Raw genomic sequence first — 21,224 nt, forward strand, 5'->3', positions numbered from 1 at the left:
AATGAGGCCTGAGATGACTCTCAAGAAAAAATTGTAAGATCTTTTAACTTTTGTTACTAAGATAAGATAATCTGATTTGATGATACTTCATAAGTATTTATAGAATTTAGTGATTAGTTTTTTTGGCCTTAAAGCCTTTTTATATGTCATTTTTTAAAAGAGAAAATTAAATTTAAGCATAGAAATTGGAGCTTAGAGTGTCAACTTCATACTTTTTGTTAATCTATCACTCATGCAATATATAATCTGTTTTGTAGCCTATACTGATTCAAGAGATATTGCAGCCTTAATATATGAATTTGTATAGTATTGCAAGTATAGAGCCTCTATTGTATATTGGTTTGTGATTGTGAGTCTAACTTCATTTTTTAGGACAATAATGGTAACACTTTCTAATCTTTCTTTATTTACTTAAAAAAACTCTTTTGACTTTATATTGCCAACTTTTTTTCATTTCATACAACTGGGCATCCAAAAGTCCTTTATATAACATGGCATGGATAGGATATTCATATTATTTGCAGATATAGATATGTAGTTGGAGTCATTTTTGGAAAGTTTCTAGAATTGAAGTTAGGATGGTGGTTCATGTGGAATCCACTATATAACCTTCTAGAAAGACTTAAGACAATTATCATGGTAGGACCTACCTCTAAAATCTTTTAGAAGAATAGTTATTTTAGTAGAATCTATCATTAAGAATATTTTAGAAAGTTCCAAGATAGTTGAACAAAATATAAATATGACTAGCTAAGACCATTTGGACATTCGATCAGGTATAGCTTCAGATTCTTTCTCTCAATAAAGTTTGGTTGCATTTTTTTATTTAGTTATATTTGGTTTTATTTGATTCTATTCTCTTTTAGTCAATTCTAACTTTTATGTTCCATTTTATTTTATTACTTTCAATTTTGTTCTAATATGCTTCATCTTATATTGTATTGAAATCTGTGTTGTTATGGAATTGATAAGGTTTAAGACCTTAAAGAATTTAATCTTATTTCATTAGTATCAGAGTAAGTGTTAGTCTATTATTTGGTAGTGTGTTGATAGCCACCATTTATTTGGAAGTTAATTATTGTGATTACATTGGATACTATTTTAGGGCTACAACAAGCTACTTTAAGAAGTCAGCTAAAAGAGAAGAAGGCATTATAAAAACAAAGTTCAACAAGAAAATTATAGCATGGTAGATATGGCAGAGCAACCTCAGATTGAGACCCAAATATAATACCTACTAGGCTAGATAGCCACTTTGTAAGAAAAATTAAAAGCTTCTAAGACAAGAGACTTAACATGTGCTAGGCTAAAATTGACTAAGCTCTATATATATTTATAGACCTGAAGGCAAAAAGATGTATGCTAATGGTTCTTCAACATGCAATAGTACTTCCAATTATTTAAGGCAAATATCAACAATAAAATTATACATGCCTCTAGTTATTTGAAAGGTGTAACAGCCATTTAGTGGCAACATCAAATTCAAAGCTATGGAGTTCAAGGTAGATTTTGTAATTGGGAGGAATGTGAGACGAAGCTTAAGAGTCAATTTTGGCCCATCAATGTACGAAAGTTAGTACCCAATCAGTTGGCTAACCTTACACAATCCAGATTGATGCAAAATTATGTCTCTCAATTCAAGTTCCTATGTCTCCAAATTGACAATATTTCAAAGGCAGAGATGATGGATCAATTTATATGAAGGTTGAAACTTGTGATCTAATAAGAAATGGAATTAAAGGATCCACAAATATTTGATGAGGCAATTAGGATTGTAGAGACGGTTGATGGAATAGATTTCAAAAATCAAGAGGTATGACCTATAGCGTGGAGTCCTGTGCCATTAGCCAATATTATGGTACAAAAACCTATGTTGATGGAGATTGATGTATTGCAAGGACGACTAACACTACAAATATGACAAATATTGGTATAGAAGGGATTGTGCTTTTAGTCGTGGAAGCTATGCCATTAGATTAGAGACTATCCAAAATATCAAAGTTCAAGCACCAACAAATTATGGGAAGTTCATAATCTTAAGAGTCATGAGGTTGAAGAAGAAGCAGAGCAAAAAAACAAGGATCTCCAATAAAGGCATTAAGGGCCAATATTGAGAATAGTTGTTATTTCTCAAGGACAAAGAACATGGCCTTGTACAACTATCTGAAGTGTCAATTAGTATATTTAACATGTCGACTAAGAAAATAGCTATCTCAAGTGCTTGTGGATTGCGACTCTATAAAAAATTACATTTCAACAATAATTACCAACCGACTTAGAATTAAAACAAAGATGATCAAAGAAGAGAGTATATACCTAGCAGATGATCAAAAAAACATATTGAATGCCACAAGTGGAATAAAAATCTTAAAGTTAAGTGATACGTATGCCTTGAGGGAGAAGTTTAGAGTAACAAAGCTTAGGTATGATATTATCTTTGATATGCCATGGCTAGAAGAAAGAAATAAATAAATTGATTACTTAGCAAGGATAATCTCTTTTTAAGATGGAAGACACATGGTGACTTTTTGTGCCTCTATATTGAATGGAATAGCAAAATGATCTACGACTAAGGACTTACTTGTAGAAATGATCTTTATAAAGAAGCAAATATGGCATTAACAATTGGTATATGTAGTCATTCTGAATCTTATTTCAATGGTAGAAAAGTTAGCTAAAGGAATAAAAGGTATAGAATAACTCATATATGAATATTGGGATGCCTTTTCAATTAATTTACCTTGTAGCATGTTACATGATTGAAGTATCTTCTTCCAAATAGAATTAGTGCTTGGGGCCAAATCAGAAAAATGTCCAATTTATTGCCTTACACCAAATAAACTTAAAGAATTGTGAAAGTCATTGGACAAACTCTTAGAAAATGACCTCATTCAAGAAAGCATGTTACTATGGAGATCATCTAATTCTTTGTACCCAAAAAGGATGGTGGACTTTGACTTTGCATCGATTATTAGGACCTCAATAAGTAGATTGTCAAGAATGCATATAAACTTCCACGTGTAGATGATCTTTTTGACCAACTTTGAAGTGCAACCATCTTTAGCAAATTAGACTTTTGGAGTAGTTATTGGCAAACTCCTATTGCTAAAGTAAATATATAAAAGATGGTATTTTATACATACTATGGATATTTTGAATGGCTTATATTACTTTTTGGCCTCACCAATGCTCTAGCTTGTTTTATGGGTCATATGAACAAATTATTTTGGGACCTTTTGGATAAGTATATGGTCGTCTATATTGATGATATCTTGGTCTATAGTAAAATATCTAAGGAGCAAAAGCAATATCTATGGAAAGTGATATATCGGCTATATAACAATTACTTTTATTGCAAGCATTCCAAGTATAAACTTTAGAAGTCAAAGGTCTCCTTTTTGGAGCATGTAGTGTCCTTCAAAGGCTTGTGCATGGAGCAAAATAAGGTAAAAGTAGTGGAAGATTTGCCAACTCTCAAAGATGCTTCTAAAGTTTGTTCATTCTTAAGCCTTGCTAGATATTATTACTATTTTATTTAGCAATTTATATAAATTATTGCCTCATTGACAAGTTTATTGGAGAAGGATGTTTTATTTGAATAGAAATTAGAACAAAAAAAAGGCCTTCAAAGAATTGAAGAAGGCACTAATAATTGCTTTAATATTACAACCATATGATTCCAACCTTCTATGTATACTTGATATTCATGCTTGTGACTTTGCTATTAGTGTTATTCTTTAACAAGATTTTCATAAGAGCCTTTAATTTGTGGCATATGAATCATACAAGCTTAGAAAAATAGAACTTAATAATTCTGCATATAATCAAGAGCAACTAACAATTGTACATGCCACAAAGGTATAGTAGAATTATTTGTTGCAGAAGTAAGTGATTGTTTGGAGTAACCATAGATCCTTGCTACATAATTTTTATTTGAAAAATATGAAATCACAATATCATTGTTGAGAAGAGTGGTTGCAATTCTTTGATATTTAGCTTGAATAAAAATAAAGGCGATAATACATTGTGTTGAATACCATATTGCACAGATCCAACTTAAAACGTGAATTAGATGACAAAAGAGAAATTACTATTATTAATGGTTTAATATCAAATTTAATAAGGAATAAAATGGAATAAAGCTATGAGTCGCAATACTTAATTTAAGATGGTTATTGATCGAGTAAAGGTGGATAATATCCAATATCAAGATTATTGTCTCAATAATGGCTTATTCTATTTTAAAAAGCAGATTTATGTACTTAATAATGTTATATTTAAGATGTGCATACTTCAAGAAGGACACGATATTCCAATATTTCAATATTTAGGATATAAAAAGATTTTAGAACAAATCTCAAGGACATGATTTTGGACAAGTTTGGATTGTAATATTTAAGCTTTTGTATATTCTTATGAATTATGCCAATATAAGAAAGCATGCAATGCAACATCTCTTAGACTATTACAACCAATTCTACTACCTATGGTACCTTGGGAGCAAGTGATTATAGATCTCAATACGTGTTTATTGTAGATGCCTCAATATGATTCAATGAAAATTGTTTTGAGGTGATTTGGATATGTATTGACTTTGTAAGAGCTTTGTAAAGTCAGATTTGTTTTAGATGACTCTAGATTTATGGAATAAAAAAAGAGATACTTTTTAGAGAATTTCATAAATTTGGCAGTAGATCCACAAGTAAAATTTTAGAAGTTTGTGGATTGATATTTGTTCAATACATGTTCTGAGTTTGAGCTTGATCGAAGAGTTGGATTAAAGATTACTGAGATTTAAGTGGATCAGGGTCTTGAGAAGTATAGTTCCAGGTCTAGTAAAGGTTTCTTAGTTTTTTTAAAATCTATTAGTTGGATTAGAGTGAAAGTTATATATATATATATATATATATATATATATATAGGTTGTAGACTTATTTTTCTACATATTTGAGAAATTTGAGATCAATTAAATGGTTCAATAAGGAGATATTGGGACTCAAAATTCAACATTTAGATTGGATATGAAGGCCAGCCAACATCCGAGCAAATATTAGAGTTGATCTTTTTTTTAGTGAATTCGAACTTCTTCAAAAAAAATATGGTTGTTTTGAATTTAATTATTAAGAGGTGTGCAAAATTTGAGTTAAAATTAACAATTCATTCATTAATTGTTGAGATTTAAATCTATTATAGAAATTACTTGGAATTATTTAGAGTTTGGTTAGGATTTGGTTAGGATTTGATTAGGATTTGATTAGGATTTGTTTAGAATTTGGTTAGGATTTTTTTAGAATTTAGTTAGGATTTATTTAGGATTTATTTAGAATTTATTTAAGATTTGATTAAAATTTGTTTAAGATTTGGTTAGGATTTGTTTAGGATTTGAGTAGGATTTATTTAAGATTTTATTAGTATTTATTTGGGATTTGTTTAGGATTTATTTAGAATTGGTTTAGGATTTATTTAGGATTTGTTTAGGATTTGATTAGGATTTATTTAGAATTAGACTAGAATTTGGTTAATATTTATTTAGGATTTATTAAGATTTGATTAGGATTTTCATTTTAATATTTTATTAAGGTTTCTATTTTAGTATATTTTAAAATTTCTATGTTATTTTTCAATGATTCTTTAAAGGGTCTCTAGAAATACTTTGTGTTTCTTATATAATTCCTTTGAAATTTTGATTGAATTTGATCAATGTTTGATCATATTTACTAATCTTTAATTATAATTTGTTTAAGAATCTATTAGAGTTTTTAGGACTTCTCGTTGTAATTTTTCTTTTATCTTCCACAACCAGGTGCCTAGTGCATTTTCAAGCCAAATGCCACATAATACCATAATGCTAGAAGATATTCTACGAGCATCTATGGTGGTTCACCATAATAATTGGGATGAATATTTGATGTCCTTGATGAAATAGGACTAAATATTTCAAGTATCTAAGATCCTTCTAATCTAAAGTAATATAAAATTTTATCACAAGGTACGACAAATTAAACTAAAACAAAGTGAATAGAACTAAACAAAATAGAACACGAAGAACAAAACTGAGCAACCAAAATTAGAACAAAACAAAACAAAATAAAATAGGAAGACACAAAATCCAAAATATATTAAGAAAAAGAGTTCAAAGCCATACCTGACTTGATACTCCAAAAGACCCTAGCCAGTCTTATTTATACTTTGTTCCACCACCTTGTACTTTTTAGGATATTCTTAGGTGATAGACCTCACTTAGATAACCACCTTAAATTCCTTCTAAAAGGTTCTATGGTAGATTCCACCTAGATAATTATCCTAAATTCTTTCTAAAATGTTCTATAATGGATCCTACTTAGTTCACTAACCTAATTCCAATTCTAAAAACTTCTATGGTTCTAATTATCTATTTCTATGTACTAATAATATAAATATCTTATCTATATCCTATTGTACTTAATCCCCCTTCATTAATGTGGAATATCCTCGTTTCACTTCTGATGGTATCTTCAAATTATCTCTTAGTAATCGATGAAGTTTTGTGTATGTTTTCACATTGCATCATGGATGAAATAATTTTTTTAAATAACTTTGTACTGAAGTTGTAGATGTCAACTGCCACAGCGAAGATAGCCATGCTCCAAATTATTATCTATTTCATATTTTTATTGGTCATCAACTACAACTAGTTGTAATAGTGGTTAATGTTGATTTGGAAAGCGCTTTAATTTGGTTTGAAATTTCTTCAGTTACAAAATACAGAAGATTGGATGGACTTGAATATGTGGCGAAAGCTTGATGCAATATGCAACATCAAAAATAACTACAAAAGTATGGAAAGGTCCAAACCACATGTACCTAATAGTTTAAACAAGGCTTGCAAAAAACTTATCATAAAGGATGAATCTCTATCTGAAACAATAACACAATATAATTCATAGTGACAAAAGACAATATCAAAGAAGATTCATGCAAGCACTAAAGCATCAATAATCAAGTGCATCGTGGCTAAGTAAAGTTGTTTCAAGAATCAATTCACAAAATCGACAATTGTAGTATGATTATGAGGCATCTAAGACAAACATGTAATGAGATCTATAGTCACATGCTCCCAATATGCTGTAAGTAGTGGAATTGGCTGTAATAGTCTAGAAGATGCTACGTTGCATATTTTATTATGTTAGCATGACTTGCAGTACCATACAAAGGCTCAAATATCATGATCCAAACTTACCCAAATCTATGTCCTTGAGATCCGTTTTGAACTCTTTTCTTATTTCAAATGTCAAGATATTGGAATATCATATCTCTCTAAAAGTATGTACGTCTAGAATATACCATTTTTGAGTACATAAATTTATTTCTTGAAATAGAACAAGCCATTATTAAGACTATAATCTTGATATTATATATCACCAATCTTCAATCAATTGCTAATTATTTTGAAATAAACATCTAATATATAGCTTTCTTCTATTTTGTTTCTTTGATGAGATTTGAAATGACACTATTAATGGTAGTAACTTCTACCTTGTCTCTTGATTTGTCCTTCAAGTTTGGTCTCCGTAGTAAGCTGTCTGGCATAATATATTATCACCTTTGCTTATACTCAAACTAGATATCAAAAAGTTGTAACTATTCTTCCTAATAATGATGTGGAAATTTTATATTTTCTAAATGCTAATCGTATAGCAAGCATTGATGGCTAATCCAAACAACCATTGACTATTCCAACAGATAGTATCGCTACACCTTTGTAGTACATATAATTACTAATTGCTTTTGATTACATGCAAAGTAATTTCACTCTATCTTTCTAAGCTTGTGTGATTCATATGCCAAAGGTTGAAGGCCCCTACCAAAGTCTTGTTAAAAGTCTACTCCAATAATAATGTCAAAAGCATCAATGTCAAGTATACAAGGAAGATTAGGATTGTACAGTTGTAATATTTGAGCAGTAATGAGTGCATCCTTCAACCAATCAAAGACGCTTTGCTGCTCTACTTTCCATTCAAATGAGGCAGCTTCTCCAATAGGTTTGTCTATGAGTTAGCAATGTGAGCAAATTATTGATTAAAATGGCAATAATATCCAGCAAGGCCTAAAAATGAGTGGACATCAGAAGCATCCTTGGAAGTTGGCAAATCTTCTACTGTTTTTATCTTAACTTGCCCTATATGCACACCTTTGGAAGACACTACATGCCCCAAAAAAGTAACTTTTGACTTCTAAAGTTTATATTTTGATTGCTTGTAATAGAAGCAACTATTTTGTAGCCAATGCAACATTTCTTATAGATGTTGTTTATGTTCTTCAAATTTTTTACTATATACAATGATAACATCAATGAACACAACTACATGCTCGTCCAAAGGCCCTAAAACAATCTATTTATGTGACCCATGAAAGAAGTTAGAGTACTGGTGAGGCCAAAAGATAAAACTAGCTATTTAAAATGTCCATAGTGCATACAAAATGTCATCTTTTCCACATTTTCTTTTGTAATAGATATTTGTCAATAGCTGCTCTAAAGATTCAATTTATTAAATATGATTATGCCTCAAAATGGGTCAAAAAGATCATCTATACATGGAAGTGGATATGCATTCTTAACATTCTACTTATTGAAGCCTCGATAGTTGATGCAAAGGTGAAGTCTATCATCCTTCTTGGATGCAAAGAATACATGTGCTCCCTATAGTAATGTACTTTCTCAAATGAGGTCTTTTTCTAAGAGTTTGTCCAATATCTTCCACAACTCTTCAAGTTCTTTTGGTCCTAGGAAATAAATTGATCAACTTGCTAGCTTGGCTGAAGACAATAGTTCTATTTGAAAGAAAGCACCTTGATCAGGAAGCACGCCACTAGATAAGTTGATGGGAAAGATATCTCGATATTCTTGTATGAGTTGATCTACCCGTTCTATCCCTTTGGCCATTTTGTTTTTGTTTGCTCAATTTTATCTTGTATGTCCTATTTTGTTTAATTCCATTCAGTTTTGTTTTGGTCTCTTTTGTCCTATTTTGTGAAGAGGCCTTATATTGTTCTGGATTGAAAGGATCTTGGATTTTTGACTTAGTCTAGTCATATTTCGGTGCTACTCTAGTATTTACTTTTGGATTGGATAGGTGCACAATGCTTATCTTATATGTAGAAGTTTAGTAAATGAAAATGTCTAGTTGTGGTGTACTACTTATTAGCAATTAATCTACAAGCATAAATTTGTCTTTAATAACATATTCCACTATGAGGTTGGCACTTGCTCTTGTTGCTTTAAACATATAAAATCAATTGAGATATACCATTATTTGTGCATCTCCTTGTTTCTTGATATTCCATCAAAACCAAATATGATTGGTAGTTAAGAAGTTCTTTTCAACTTAGAGAGCCTCCAAGAATGCCAAAAATAAACTTTTCTCTTTTTTTGATAGTAGTTTCTTTCACAACAAGGATTTGTCCTACCTGTATTTGATAAAATTTTAGTCGTTGTATGTGATCCATTGATAATCTTGTAGAAATGTTGATGCCAATTCTTTCTAGAGAGCACATTGTTTTATTATTAGTGATAGAGCATACAAGTTTAAGATGGCTATATCACCACTTAGTGTTACTTTTAGTCATATCCAAATTGCTTGGCTACATTACAAATTACAAATGGCTCAAGGCTTGGACCATGTGCTGGAGACTAGATGCAATCCATATGCACACCCTCCTTTTATCAATACCAACATCTTCAATTCCGTGGCTATAACCAATTGCCGCTTCTCTACCTATGAATTTGGGGCACGGATATACCTTTTCTTTAAGAGCTAACAATTTGTCACTTCAAAGCTTATGTTTGTGGAAACAAAACAAAGGATATCTAATCTTTGGAGTAGTAGGAAGTCGTAACTTTTTACAAGATTGACCTTCTTTGAGTCATTGAGTCTGTGAAGGTTGTGAGAGCAGATTGTTACTTGCAGTATGGTATTGTTATCAGAAAGAGCCCATTTCAAAAGTTAGCTTCGAACAGAATGGAATAGGTATTTTGTGGAGTACAAATTGGACCTTTCAAACTGACGAAGAATTAAAGCACCGCATGCTTTTCCAGTAGAATCCATGTCTTTTTTGTAGTGTTGGACAGAGTTGAAGCAGATGGGTTGAAGCAAATATCAGTTGACAACTTCGCTATTGATTAAATTCCATGTTCATGACTGGTTTGGTAACTTATGGGCATTTCCGTGAAATTTTGAACAAAAGTTCAAGGCTTGAGTGTACTGTACCTTGAGTGAGCAAGTGTACTGTGCCTCAAGTGAGCAAGGATCATGCTTCTGACACTTATATTGAGAAATGCAGGAACTGCCAGAAATAAGGGTATGAGGTTGACTCTGAAGAGCTCAAAGCACTCGCTAATTGATGTACGAAGTTCACTGACCAGACTTGTCAAAAATGAAATGCTTCCACCAGTCCAAGTCTGGCTGCAATTTACAGACTGACTTGTAGAAGATAAGTTTATTATCGATTTCTCGAATAGTGCACAGTCCAAATTCGAACTTCTAGCGGCCTGCGGAAGAAAGCTAAGTGGGTTCGTTCAGGAAAAAGATCGTGTCGTTCACTTAAAACCAATTCTCTTTTCTTCACATGAGACTTTCTCGGCATTTGAGTTAAAATAGAAAAGCATTCTGACAGTCGTAACATGTAGAGACGGATAGTGTTTCATCGCCATCTGCTTAAGAGACAAGTGAAACGCGCCAGGTAGGGGTCGAACCTACGACTTTCTGCTTAGGAAACAGACGCTCTATCCACTGAGCTACAGGCGCCAGCTGGTTCCAAATTATGAGAAGAGGTATTTAAAGCATTATTAAACTTCGAGGTACATCACAGGTTATAACTTGGATTGCCTCGATTCAAAGTGTGCACGTTGCACCCGAAATGGGAGAGCAGTCTGTTTTCTACTTCTTCTCGTGAATTGAAGAATTCGGTGAGAGTACACAAGGGAGGAAAGAACTCACCGACTTAGACATACTACTCTGCTGTGGGATTGGTTGAAAGATTCCTCTGCAATCGTCATGAATAACCCTGGCATGGAAAATTAACTGCTCACCGAATCATTTCACTGGTTACGAGGTATACATAGAATGCGTACATAATTATGGCATAGAAACAGAATCGTGTTTCTAGCAAAATAAACCGTTACAAGCGGTATCTGCCGCCTGTGCAATTTAGTGAATGTTGTCTTGTATTTAATACCTCAGTACAAGAAATGCAATTCTTCGTAAAACAGGAACAATCCAAGAACCACGAATCCGGTGTCTACATTCAGAATATGAGAAAGAGATAGAGAGAAACATATCTGCCGAGGCAAATCTCAACATCACTGGTTGCCCAGCTTGCATGTAGTCAGATTCTCGATGATTGAAAGAAGTTTTCACCGTCTTCTGTAAGTCGCACAATCACCCATATTCGGCACAGACGTGCACGAATGTGCAAACGTATCCAAATGACAAACAAACACTGCACTCCGGCAATGGAAATCGAAATAAAGCCAACTGCTAAGTCGGTGCATCACCACAGCATGGTTTCGGCGAGACGAAGATGGCACCGGCTGGAGTTAATCACTACCTTGCGGCAATATATCTCGGGAAATGTATCTTGCATCACCCCATGGATCCCGCTTTAGTACACCTGCAGATTCAAAGGTTTGAGAAGGACGTCCAGTGGATAGGTTGCCGTAATAGACGAGTCACTCTGGCAAGGGTTAAATCTATAATAAGTCTAGATGGTGAGATGTGAGAAATGCTTCAGGAAAGGAGTATTTATTGCTTACCCCTCGTTTTTTTTCATGTCCTTCTCATTCGAGCATAAAGAGAGGCCGAAACGCCTCGGCTTGGACATCACGCACCCTAAGCTCTGTTTGCATCTCTGTCCGAATCTCAGATGAAAGATTTTCATGAGAGGAGTTGGTGATTGATGAAGAGAGGCTTTCCCCTCACCATCGAAAGCAAGACGACAGCTTGAACAGAGAGGGGGGGATTGAAGAAATGTAGATTAGCGATAAGTGGAGTGTGCATGGCAATGAAACACGTGGGATTTTCTTACAGTGAGTGGCATTGAAGTAAATTGTTTGTGAGAATTCATATCATTCGAGGTGTGGATGTGAGAGATTAAGCATCGACGGACATGAGGTCAGTTCGAGAAGCGAAGTGGCAGGGACAGTGACATGGGTGGTAGGGAAGCAGAGAAATTTAGAGAGGTAGAGCGATGGCAAGATTGAAAACTACTACCTTACGAGGTAACTAACGTGCTCCCACTAGCTCTCCACGAACCTCGGCACCGAGGCCTAAGAAGTCGCACCGATGGAGACCTGGCACTAAGGCACTGCAAGAGATTCGCCATTAACAAAAAACTTGTGATCTCCTTATTCCTCGACTTCCTTTTACGCGTAATGTAGGTATTTCACGGACATGTTCCCTCTTACTTAATATTTTCATACTGGATAGCATTTCTAGTTGCAACAAGAACACTGGTTCATCACCTTTGCTTGTACAAAGTAGCAACAGATTACTCTGTGTATCTTTGATGTTGATGTTCTTCGGCTCCCATGGTGTATGTAAAATCATACCCTCCTCAGTGTTGAAGTCAAAATTAGGTCACATGTGCTCTCAACCAAGAAGGCGATTGTCTTGAGTCTTTATTCGCCGCCCCTGCTGATCCCCACTGTGATTATTAAGTATACCTGGTGATGTAGTTCGATTCTTATTTGAGGATTTTAAAGGTTGATAGTTACTTTTATGAACGATTTCTTTACAACCTACAGTATTAGGATTATGCCTCACAAGATTCATCCTGATTATTAAATTGGGGTCATGGGGATTTTAGGGTTTTAAGCAGGGTATCAGTAGCAACTATAGCAGGATCCTTCAAACTATCTTCTACCCCTTATTCTTTTAAGGAAATAATCATCCTTGAAATGACTGTTGCGAGAGTGAAATCTGTGAACCTTACAGCCAGCTTGTACCTGCTCCCAGTATACCTCGGCGATTTTGACCTTCTTTGCAGAAAGATGTGGAGTCCAAAGTGACTTTCTGTAGCTCCTACTCGTGAGGATGTTTGTCAAATAACAGCTTCGTCGAGTGAAGAAACGAGTTGAGTCGAAGGTCCTTCATACAACGATCGGCCTGTTTATAGACGATCGGGAGCTTCCTAAGAGTAAGCTTGACATTGTGTTTTGATCACGATGGTTGTTTAACGTTGTTTGAAAGTTCTAGGAAGAAAACATCACAATACAACTGTTCTAACGACATGTTTACTCGCTTTTCCCTCGAGTACATACCTAGAGTCATTGGCAACAAGTTCTGAAGACAATATCACAATGTTTGTTAGGTGTTCCTCGGTTTGTCTCCCGCATATTGTATCACGTCTTTTCTTTTCTTCTGTTTTTTTTAATCGAACTAGTAATAGTTTGCAACATCAAAGTGTCAATAATATTTATATACAAGTAATATCGCCTATCCTCTCCTGGAATTTCGATGAAGATGCAACCGTTGAGACAATGATAGTAGGTCTACACTCCTGTGTGTGTCATCCTTGATGATGTTAATACTGTGCCATTTGGCAGGTGAAAGAAGTCACGACTATGTATGCCAATGACGTTTCTCGATGGACGGCAGAAGCTTTGACAGCTCTTCAAGAGGTAACTAGCATTCTTTTGCGGAAGTTAGACGTAGATATTCTTACGAGAGTCATCAAGAATCTTTTATATGCTAGACAGAATTTATCATTACCATTCTCAACGGTTTTAATTGCTGCATATCGCTGTATCTTACTAGAGAAACGTCCTCTTTCTGCATAGATACAAGGCTGTATTAAACATGGGTCATAGAAGCTCATAAGAATTCAGGACCCTGGAGTATGACTGATCCTCATACTGTCCTTCGAATTTTAACTCAATGCCAGGTGAAGCTTTTGTTGATAACATTCTGCTGATGACATTTGTCAGAAGCATTGGACGGATGCTGGCAACTGAGGACTACAAAATACATTTGTTTGAAGACACAAATTTATGCGCAATCCATGCAAAACGAGTCACAATAAGGGCTGTATATTAATATATGGATTATGTAGCTTAGCCAACGACCTTTGCATACATGTAAGATGTCGGAGTGTCAAATTACAGAGAGTATGCCACTAAAATTACTCGTACGTTCTTTTATTATTTTGTGATGCACAACATTGACAGGGTGGCTTTTGATTGATACAGTGCCGAAGGATTTGCAATCGGTCAGCAGATTACGAGGTGTTATTGAAAAAATTGCGTGATGCCTTCGTTCATGAGTCGGTATACTATTTAAGTCGTCTCTTTTAGAGGACGCGTTAGAAAATCGACAGGGTTAACAAACAATCAGCCGTCCCTGTACGGAGATCTTCACACCATAACACCCTGGATATGTAATGGGCGAATATCAATCAGCTGCTTTGGAAGAACTAAGTTGATACCAAGTGACCAACTAACCTGGATATGTGCGTTCATACAGAATATACAGAAAAATCTGTTGAGTAAACCGGTATAGGAAGTGGAGTCCCAAGTTTACTCAATTGAGACTAGGCATCTGTCTCAGTAATCTTAAGATCATTTTGTCATTGTAAAGCTCCCCAGCACACCAGAGTTAGGAATTTCCGTTGACTCTGTTCTGTCCTGAATTTCATGTACACAACCAGCTTATGTACTGGTTTGATTGGCATCATTGTGCCAGCCGCTGTTCACTCGTACTTGGACGTTGACAATGCTTTCAAAGTTTTGTGAATTACTAACGCTCACCTCAGCCCGTTTTGGTTCAGTATTTTGAGAAAAAGATGTATTTCTTACGACGAGGCAGACGAATGTGGATGTCGATGCAGAAAAGTGGTCCTGCTCACCGTAGCCCAGAGCTTGTCGACTATTACTGTCGACAATGACCAAAAGGAGTATTGGCGTTTTTGAAGCTACCTGTTGCGTCGTTGACTGAATGTGTGCAGGCATCCGTTAAATCAGAATTTTAGCAGCAACGATTACACTAGAGAGTCATTATCTTCGAGATCTTCTGAAAGCTGTGAGGTGAAGGATTTTGAAAACCTTGTACTATTCAGAGTGGCAACGCCACTACACGCTCTGAACTGGTATCCACCATACCCCTTCCAAAAAAGTGGGTATGATACTACTAAAAATATGAACATGATACTCTGTTTGTGTAACTTGTGATGATTATGTTTGCACTGAAGCAAAATGTAATATAGAGGATATCATTCAGTACCAATCAAGAGACATTTTCACTTAAAGAAAATTGAGTGAAATGAAACATCTCTATAGATAAGTTAGGGAATGGCAACTTTGCAGCTCTTGAAAATCTGTTGCAATGTGGCTTTAATGGTGTCAGATTAATGTGATCTGACATGGTGAGCTTATAAGGCTGCAGAATGTTCTGTTGTCCTAGTCATGCAGCATGCTTCACAATGACAACATTGGCAGGCATACGGTTTGGACTGATCACCCCAAAAATAATTGACTTGGGGGTGTCAACTATGACATCTGTGTCCTTATCAGCTGCCATTTAATTTCCATTCCCACATACTCTTATAATCTTGTTCAAAAATACTTCTTTTTCTTTTTAAAACACATGTTGGGTAGACTTGCCACAATGGTTAAAAAGTGAATCAGAATATGCCACTATTCAAAATCCTATAATCCCATTGTTGGAGAAATTATGGAACATCTTATTTAGTATATACTGAATAGTATATTTATTTTTTTACGTTGTTCTTCTATCTCTATTTGGTTTCTGATTTTTTAAATTGCAATAAGAAATTTGGTGTACTATGTAACAATTATTTTGTGCCCATGTCCTACGATCCACTTTTGCCATTTTTATATTGTCTATTGAGAAGGGTGGTGCTAAATTTTGGCTTTGATGTATTTACATCATTCTATTTTAATTAAAGTGGCACTAAATTTTCTTAAAAGCACCTTTGTAAATGGTTGTGTTTTATTTATTTTTAAAAAAAATGCCATATATTTTTCAACTTGATTTTCTTCTTGGTGTCTTCCTAAAAAATAATTTTTTGGTTATTCAATCTATCCAACATGTTTTGACATATCTTCTAGTCACTCTTTGTGATAAATAGACTCTTGATATAGCCTTTCTTGATGGTTATGAACTAAAAAGCTTATTCAAACTCAAAATTTTATTCTTTTGTATTTATTAAATCCAGTTTTTCTTCTTACTGTCTTCCCAAAAATTCTACCATATTTGTTCAATCCATCCCATGTGTTTTAAGGGGCCTTCTTATCACTCCTTGTGATAAAAAAAAAAAAAAAAAAAAAAAAATCTGATATAGCCTTTCTTTATGGCAAGGACCTAAAAAGTTAAAACAAACTCAAAATTGTATTCTTCCACATGTATTCAATTCAATGTCTTACACAATCTAATCTTCTTCTTTGTGTTGTCTCAAAAATTACACCATATTTGTTCAATATATCTTGAATGCTTTGAAGGGTGTTCTTGTCAGTCTATGTGACTAATATACTTTTGATGTAACCTTTCCTGATGGCAGGAAAGTAATAATCTGATTCAAACTTAGTGCAAATATGAAAGCATTCCAGATGTTCAAACTTTTTTTTTATTGTCTTAACATGTTTCACTATCACATCTTTGGGACCCACAAAGTTGAATCCCTTGGTGTTGACATGGTGATGTGTATCCTCTTGTAGTGTGTGCTTTATAAAAAGTGGACTTGGCATCTGAGTAAGGGTGAATCAAATGGACATGGCCTGGTGGGTTAAAAGGATTATGGATATGATCCTTTGCAGTTTTACTGGATACTCACCAAGCCTGCAAGTTCTGTCTGTCACTCTCCAAACACATGCAACCAGCCAGAATTGATGTGTATCCCATCATCCCAAAACCCCACTACTCCAGCATGTAGTGTAAGGCCACAATCAACAACTCCTCTTGTGTCTCCATCTCTCTGCCCATACAACAACAATCACTATGCAAACATCTTCAGCTCTCACTTGTTGCAAAGAGAGAGATGGAATTTCTCCATGAAGTTGATTATGCTGTGGATGCTGCAGGATTTAGTATTATGGAGAGAGGAGGAGTGAATGAGGTTCTGTTGGCTAACTTGCTGCTGCTGTTGACAAGCTTAGCTGCATGGGAATATGCAGCACAACAGCTGGTCATCTATGGCTCCATGATGGAAACAGTTTCTGTGTGATGTGGGTGCTGGTGGAGGCAACACCAGGCATGCCCATATTGGCTCCCCAACTGTAGCTATGCAGCTCTGCAGGGCTCTATTAAACCAACTTTCTCTTTTGGGAGTGTGTCATTTATGAGGCATGCTGGCCATGCTTGCTCCACTGCTGAGATGGGTTCCAGGGGGGGAGGGGAGGAGAGAGTTGTAGAATCAGTGAGTGAGAGAGATGGAGGCAATGATACCCTCTCTTCCCCTTGTTGGGTTAGTACCATAGCAGGCAGGCACACTCATTGCTCAAGTGCTGCATGCAAATGCTAGAACCCCAACATTAACCCACACACACACACTCACACATGTAATTATGTTTATATATATATATATATATATATTTCTCAATATCAGGTTTATGAGTGGCTTGATGATTGGTGCTGCTGTGTACACAACAAGCATCCACAGCTCCAAGGGAGATCTGTTGTCTCCGAGGTGGGTCACAAAACAGAGCAGAGAAAATGGAACAGGGCAGGGAAATTGGAGGAATGGAGACCATGGAGAGAAAAGAAAAAAGAAAACAAAACATAGATTGGAGAGGTGCACAGACAGACAGACAGACAGACAGACAAAGTGTCCTTTGTCCCTTCCCAGTGTAAGAAGCTGTTCAAGCATTGAAGCAGGGCATTGTAGAGTGTGAGCACAGCTGCCAGTAGATTCTTGCAGTATGATAATAACAATAATACCATAACTACAACTGCTGCTGTGCTCAGATATCCAGCATGATCATGAATTATGCTATGCACATTCTAAATAACTACATGATTTATCTAAATGTTATCTATAAATGAACACGTAATTTTATGTTTTAAAATTTTTAATTTTCAATTCAGTTTTCTAAAATACTAAGAAAAATATTAAAAGCTTAAAGAAAGATATTTTCTGCCATATATATATATATATATATATATTAAAAAGGTTATATTATGCAATCAAAATTATTATTAAAATAATGATATTTTAAATAAATATTTTAAAATACAATTATAAGATTAAAATAATTGAAAATATTAAAAAAAACTACAACATATATATATATATATATATATATATATATAAGATAATAATTAATAGACAAGACTTTTTAATTATTTGATTCAAGAAATAAATCAAACAAAAAACAATAATAGAAACATAAGATATATATTTTAGGAGCATATCTATCCAGTTCATGTCAACCAACCACACAAGAGATAAAAATAGAAAAAATAAACATTTTAAAAATAACAACGTTGGGCTACTTTTACACTTTGACTATTCATTGTGGCCAACTAGAAGTCTGAGATGCAAGGCCTTAAGTTTCAAGCCACCTCAAATAGATGCCAACAAGTCTCTATTTTATGGTTTAAAATTAAAAGTTGATTTTTGGGCCCATTTCATGCTAGATAAGATCTAGTGGAAAAGACTTTGGACTAGATTATTGACTCTTTTTGTTAACAACTACTTACCTTAAATAGTAAATTATGATATAAATATTACTTTTAGAGCTTAATCTTATCTTATCAAATATGCTAAATTTAATACATATGGAAAAAAATAAAGTGGATTTTTTTTTAAATCCATTTTTTGACAATATTATTTTGCAATGCTATTCAAAACTTAGTCAAAGACGCTTCAAATGCTTCAATAAAGATTATATAATAAAATTGTTTTTCTTAAGCATTTTATGTAAACATTTTATAGCATTCTATTATTTTTTATATCATTAAAGTGAAAACATAAATAGAAATAAAAAAAAATTATTCATGTTATATACAACTATACAAATACATACATAAATATATATATATATATATATATATATATATGAGAGAGAGAATGATAGGAAAATTTTAAATTTTAAAATTGCATTAATTATAAATTATGTATATTCATTGTATATCATAAATTTATAACAATAATAATTACTAATTAATTGATAAATTTTAAAATAATATAAGTTATCATGGGTGATTTTTAAATTTTATAAAGAAATTTTAATAAAGACATAATAAACTTTTTATATTCTAGATTTATATACTTTTTACAGTTTATATAAGTTCATGCTTCTCATAAACTTCAATCAACTATCTTTAGATTTATATAAATTTCATATATTTCTTTTGAAAAAAATTGAACTAAGAAATAGTTTGTTTTTTGTTTTGAATGTCAAAATAATCAAAACCAAAGTTTTGAATCTTTTAAAAAATATATATAATCATAATCAATGAAAAATAATATCATTTATTAAATTCAAATTTACCAACAATAAATAATATTAGTTCAAAATTTATAATTGTAAGGTATTGATTCAAACTTTATAATTTATATATAATATTAAAATAAAGTAGACAAAGATTAAGAAGTTTTAAGGGCATCAGCATTGCTGTCACCAATGGTGGCACCAACATGGTTGCTGCAGCCTCTAAACAAGCTCCACCAGAGTCCATTCAATAACCATTGCAAAATAGAGAGTTTCTTTGGCAACTTGATGTGGCTTTTTGGAAGCAAGGGGGGGCTTGGAGTGGGGTCCCTCGGGGAGCCACTGAGGGGCGAGCATGTGATATCAAGTATGGATTTTGCTGATCCATGCCTGCCTTTGCGCCAACAGGTGGTGATGCCATCTTAAAAATATTACAACTCTTAAAATACATTAGCATATTAAAGTATATAATAATAATAACAATAATAATAATATTGAATTTCAAAAAAAGTTATAAATAAAGTGTATTATTGATAATTTTTAGCATTTTAAAGTTCAAAGATCTAAAAGATAATTATATTAATTCTAATAAAATATTAAAAAAACAATTATGATTAATTCTAATTTATAATTATTAAATATGTATATATGGTTTTAAATCCAAGATTAAAATATTTCTTTGTTTTAACATGTTCTAAAATTTTAAATTATTAATACAAGCTTTGTGGAAAGTTGTATTTGTAGTTGAGATACTTATGGGGACATTTATATTTTATAAGCTGGTTGTTCTCGATCATCTACCTATTTCGCCACTTACCATTTACTATTTATCACATCTTTACATAGTGATATTTTTCTATACTAATAAAGGATAATTTCACACAAGTTTTCAAAAGACAAATTATTACAACAATGACAGCACCTACTTCCTACTGGTTTTAAATCCAATTAAAAGACAAAAGTTATATTGTTCATTTTAATTATTTTAATGTGTAAAATATAAAGATATTTCTAAATTTCAGAGCCTTGACAACCTTTATAGATTCAAATTGAGTTGTTGTTTGAATTACCACAGATTTAAGTGACTTACACTTCTTGGTCATCTTTTCTAAATGAGAATTTGTTTATTGGAGAAAATATACAATTTTACAAGCAACATCTGTCTTCTTTTTATCTCCTTGAATATTATCAATAATATATTTTTTAAAATGCATTCTTTTAAGAAGTATGAAATGCATATTGATCTTACAGTGCTCATTTTTTAGTTGCAATGACTGTTGACAATGATTTCTTTTTTTAAAAAAAATATGTAATACATTATCATCAAATGATATTAAGAAGATTTCAAAAGAAATATGAAATACTGGCGTTTTAGTTTTCAACTATTTAATTCAATTTTGAATTAATGCTAATAAATAACATTGTTTAGTAGTTGATAAATATTTGGATTAATATAAATTATTCCTTGCCTTTAATGTTTTATTTCAAATTTTTACACTAGAATTAATCATATGTTATGATATAAGTCTTACAGAAAACCCTATAGAATTTTAGTCTATTTGGAGTTCTTTTTAATTTTAGAATTCCAACACTGTAATCATTGTGGATAAAATGTGCTATATATGATCACTATCTATGGTGAGAACAAAGAAGCTTTTTGCAAGGCTCATTCCATTATTCTGACAAGTGGTGTAGCGAATAATGCCAAAGTAATAAAAATATATTCTATAGAATGACCCACTAATTGTGATCGTAATATGTATTGGGTTTATCATTAGCACTACTAATGTTTAATTATGTA

At 33.1% G+C, this 21,224-nt stretch overlaps 1 non-coding gene and 1 pseudogene across 2 annotated transcripts; one reads left to right on the top strand and one right to left on the bottom strand.

Annotated features, from left to right (window-relative positions):
* Positions 1-10,711: 10,711 nt before the first annotated feature.
* TRNAR-CCU (transfer RNA arginine (anticodon CCU)) lies at positions 10,712-10,784 on the bottom strand. Its single transcript has one exon. It is a non-coding gene; the product is annotated as a tRNA-Arg (tRNA).
* A 447-nt stretch (positions 10,785-11,231) lies between these two features.
* On the top strand, positions 11,232-15,195 carry LOC112287794 (uncharacterized; annotated as a pseudogene). The gene is made up of 5 exons (XR_016505298.1): positions 11,232-12,650; positions 12,844-12,991; positions 13,089-13,187; positions 13,583-13,656; positions 13,982-15,195. The product of XR_016505298.1 is annotated as an uncharacterized LOC112287794 (transcript).
* Positions 15,196-21,224: the final 6,029 nt, after the last annotated feature.

This window comes from Physcomitrium patens, chromosome 10, assembly GCF_059467195.1.
Source record: "Physcomitrium patens ecotype Gransden chromosome 10, ASM5946719v1, whole genome shotgun sequence".
Classification (NCBI taxonomy): domain Eukaryota; kingdom Viridiplantae; phylum Streptophyta; class Bryopsida; order Funariales; family Funariaceae; genus Physcomitrium; species Physcomitrium patens.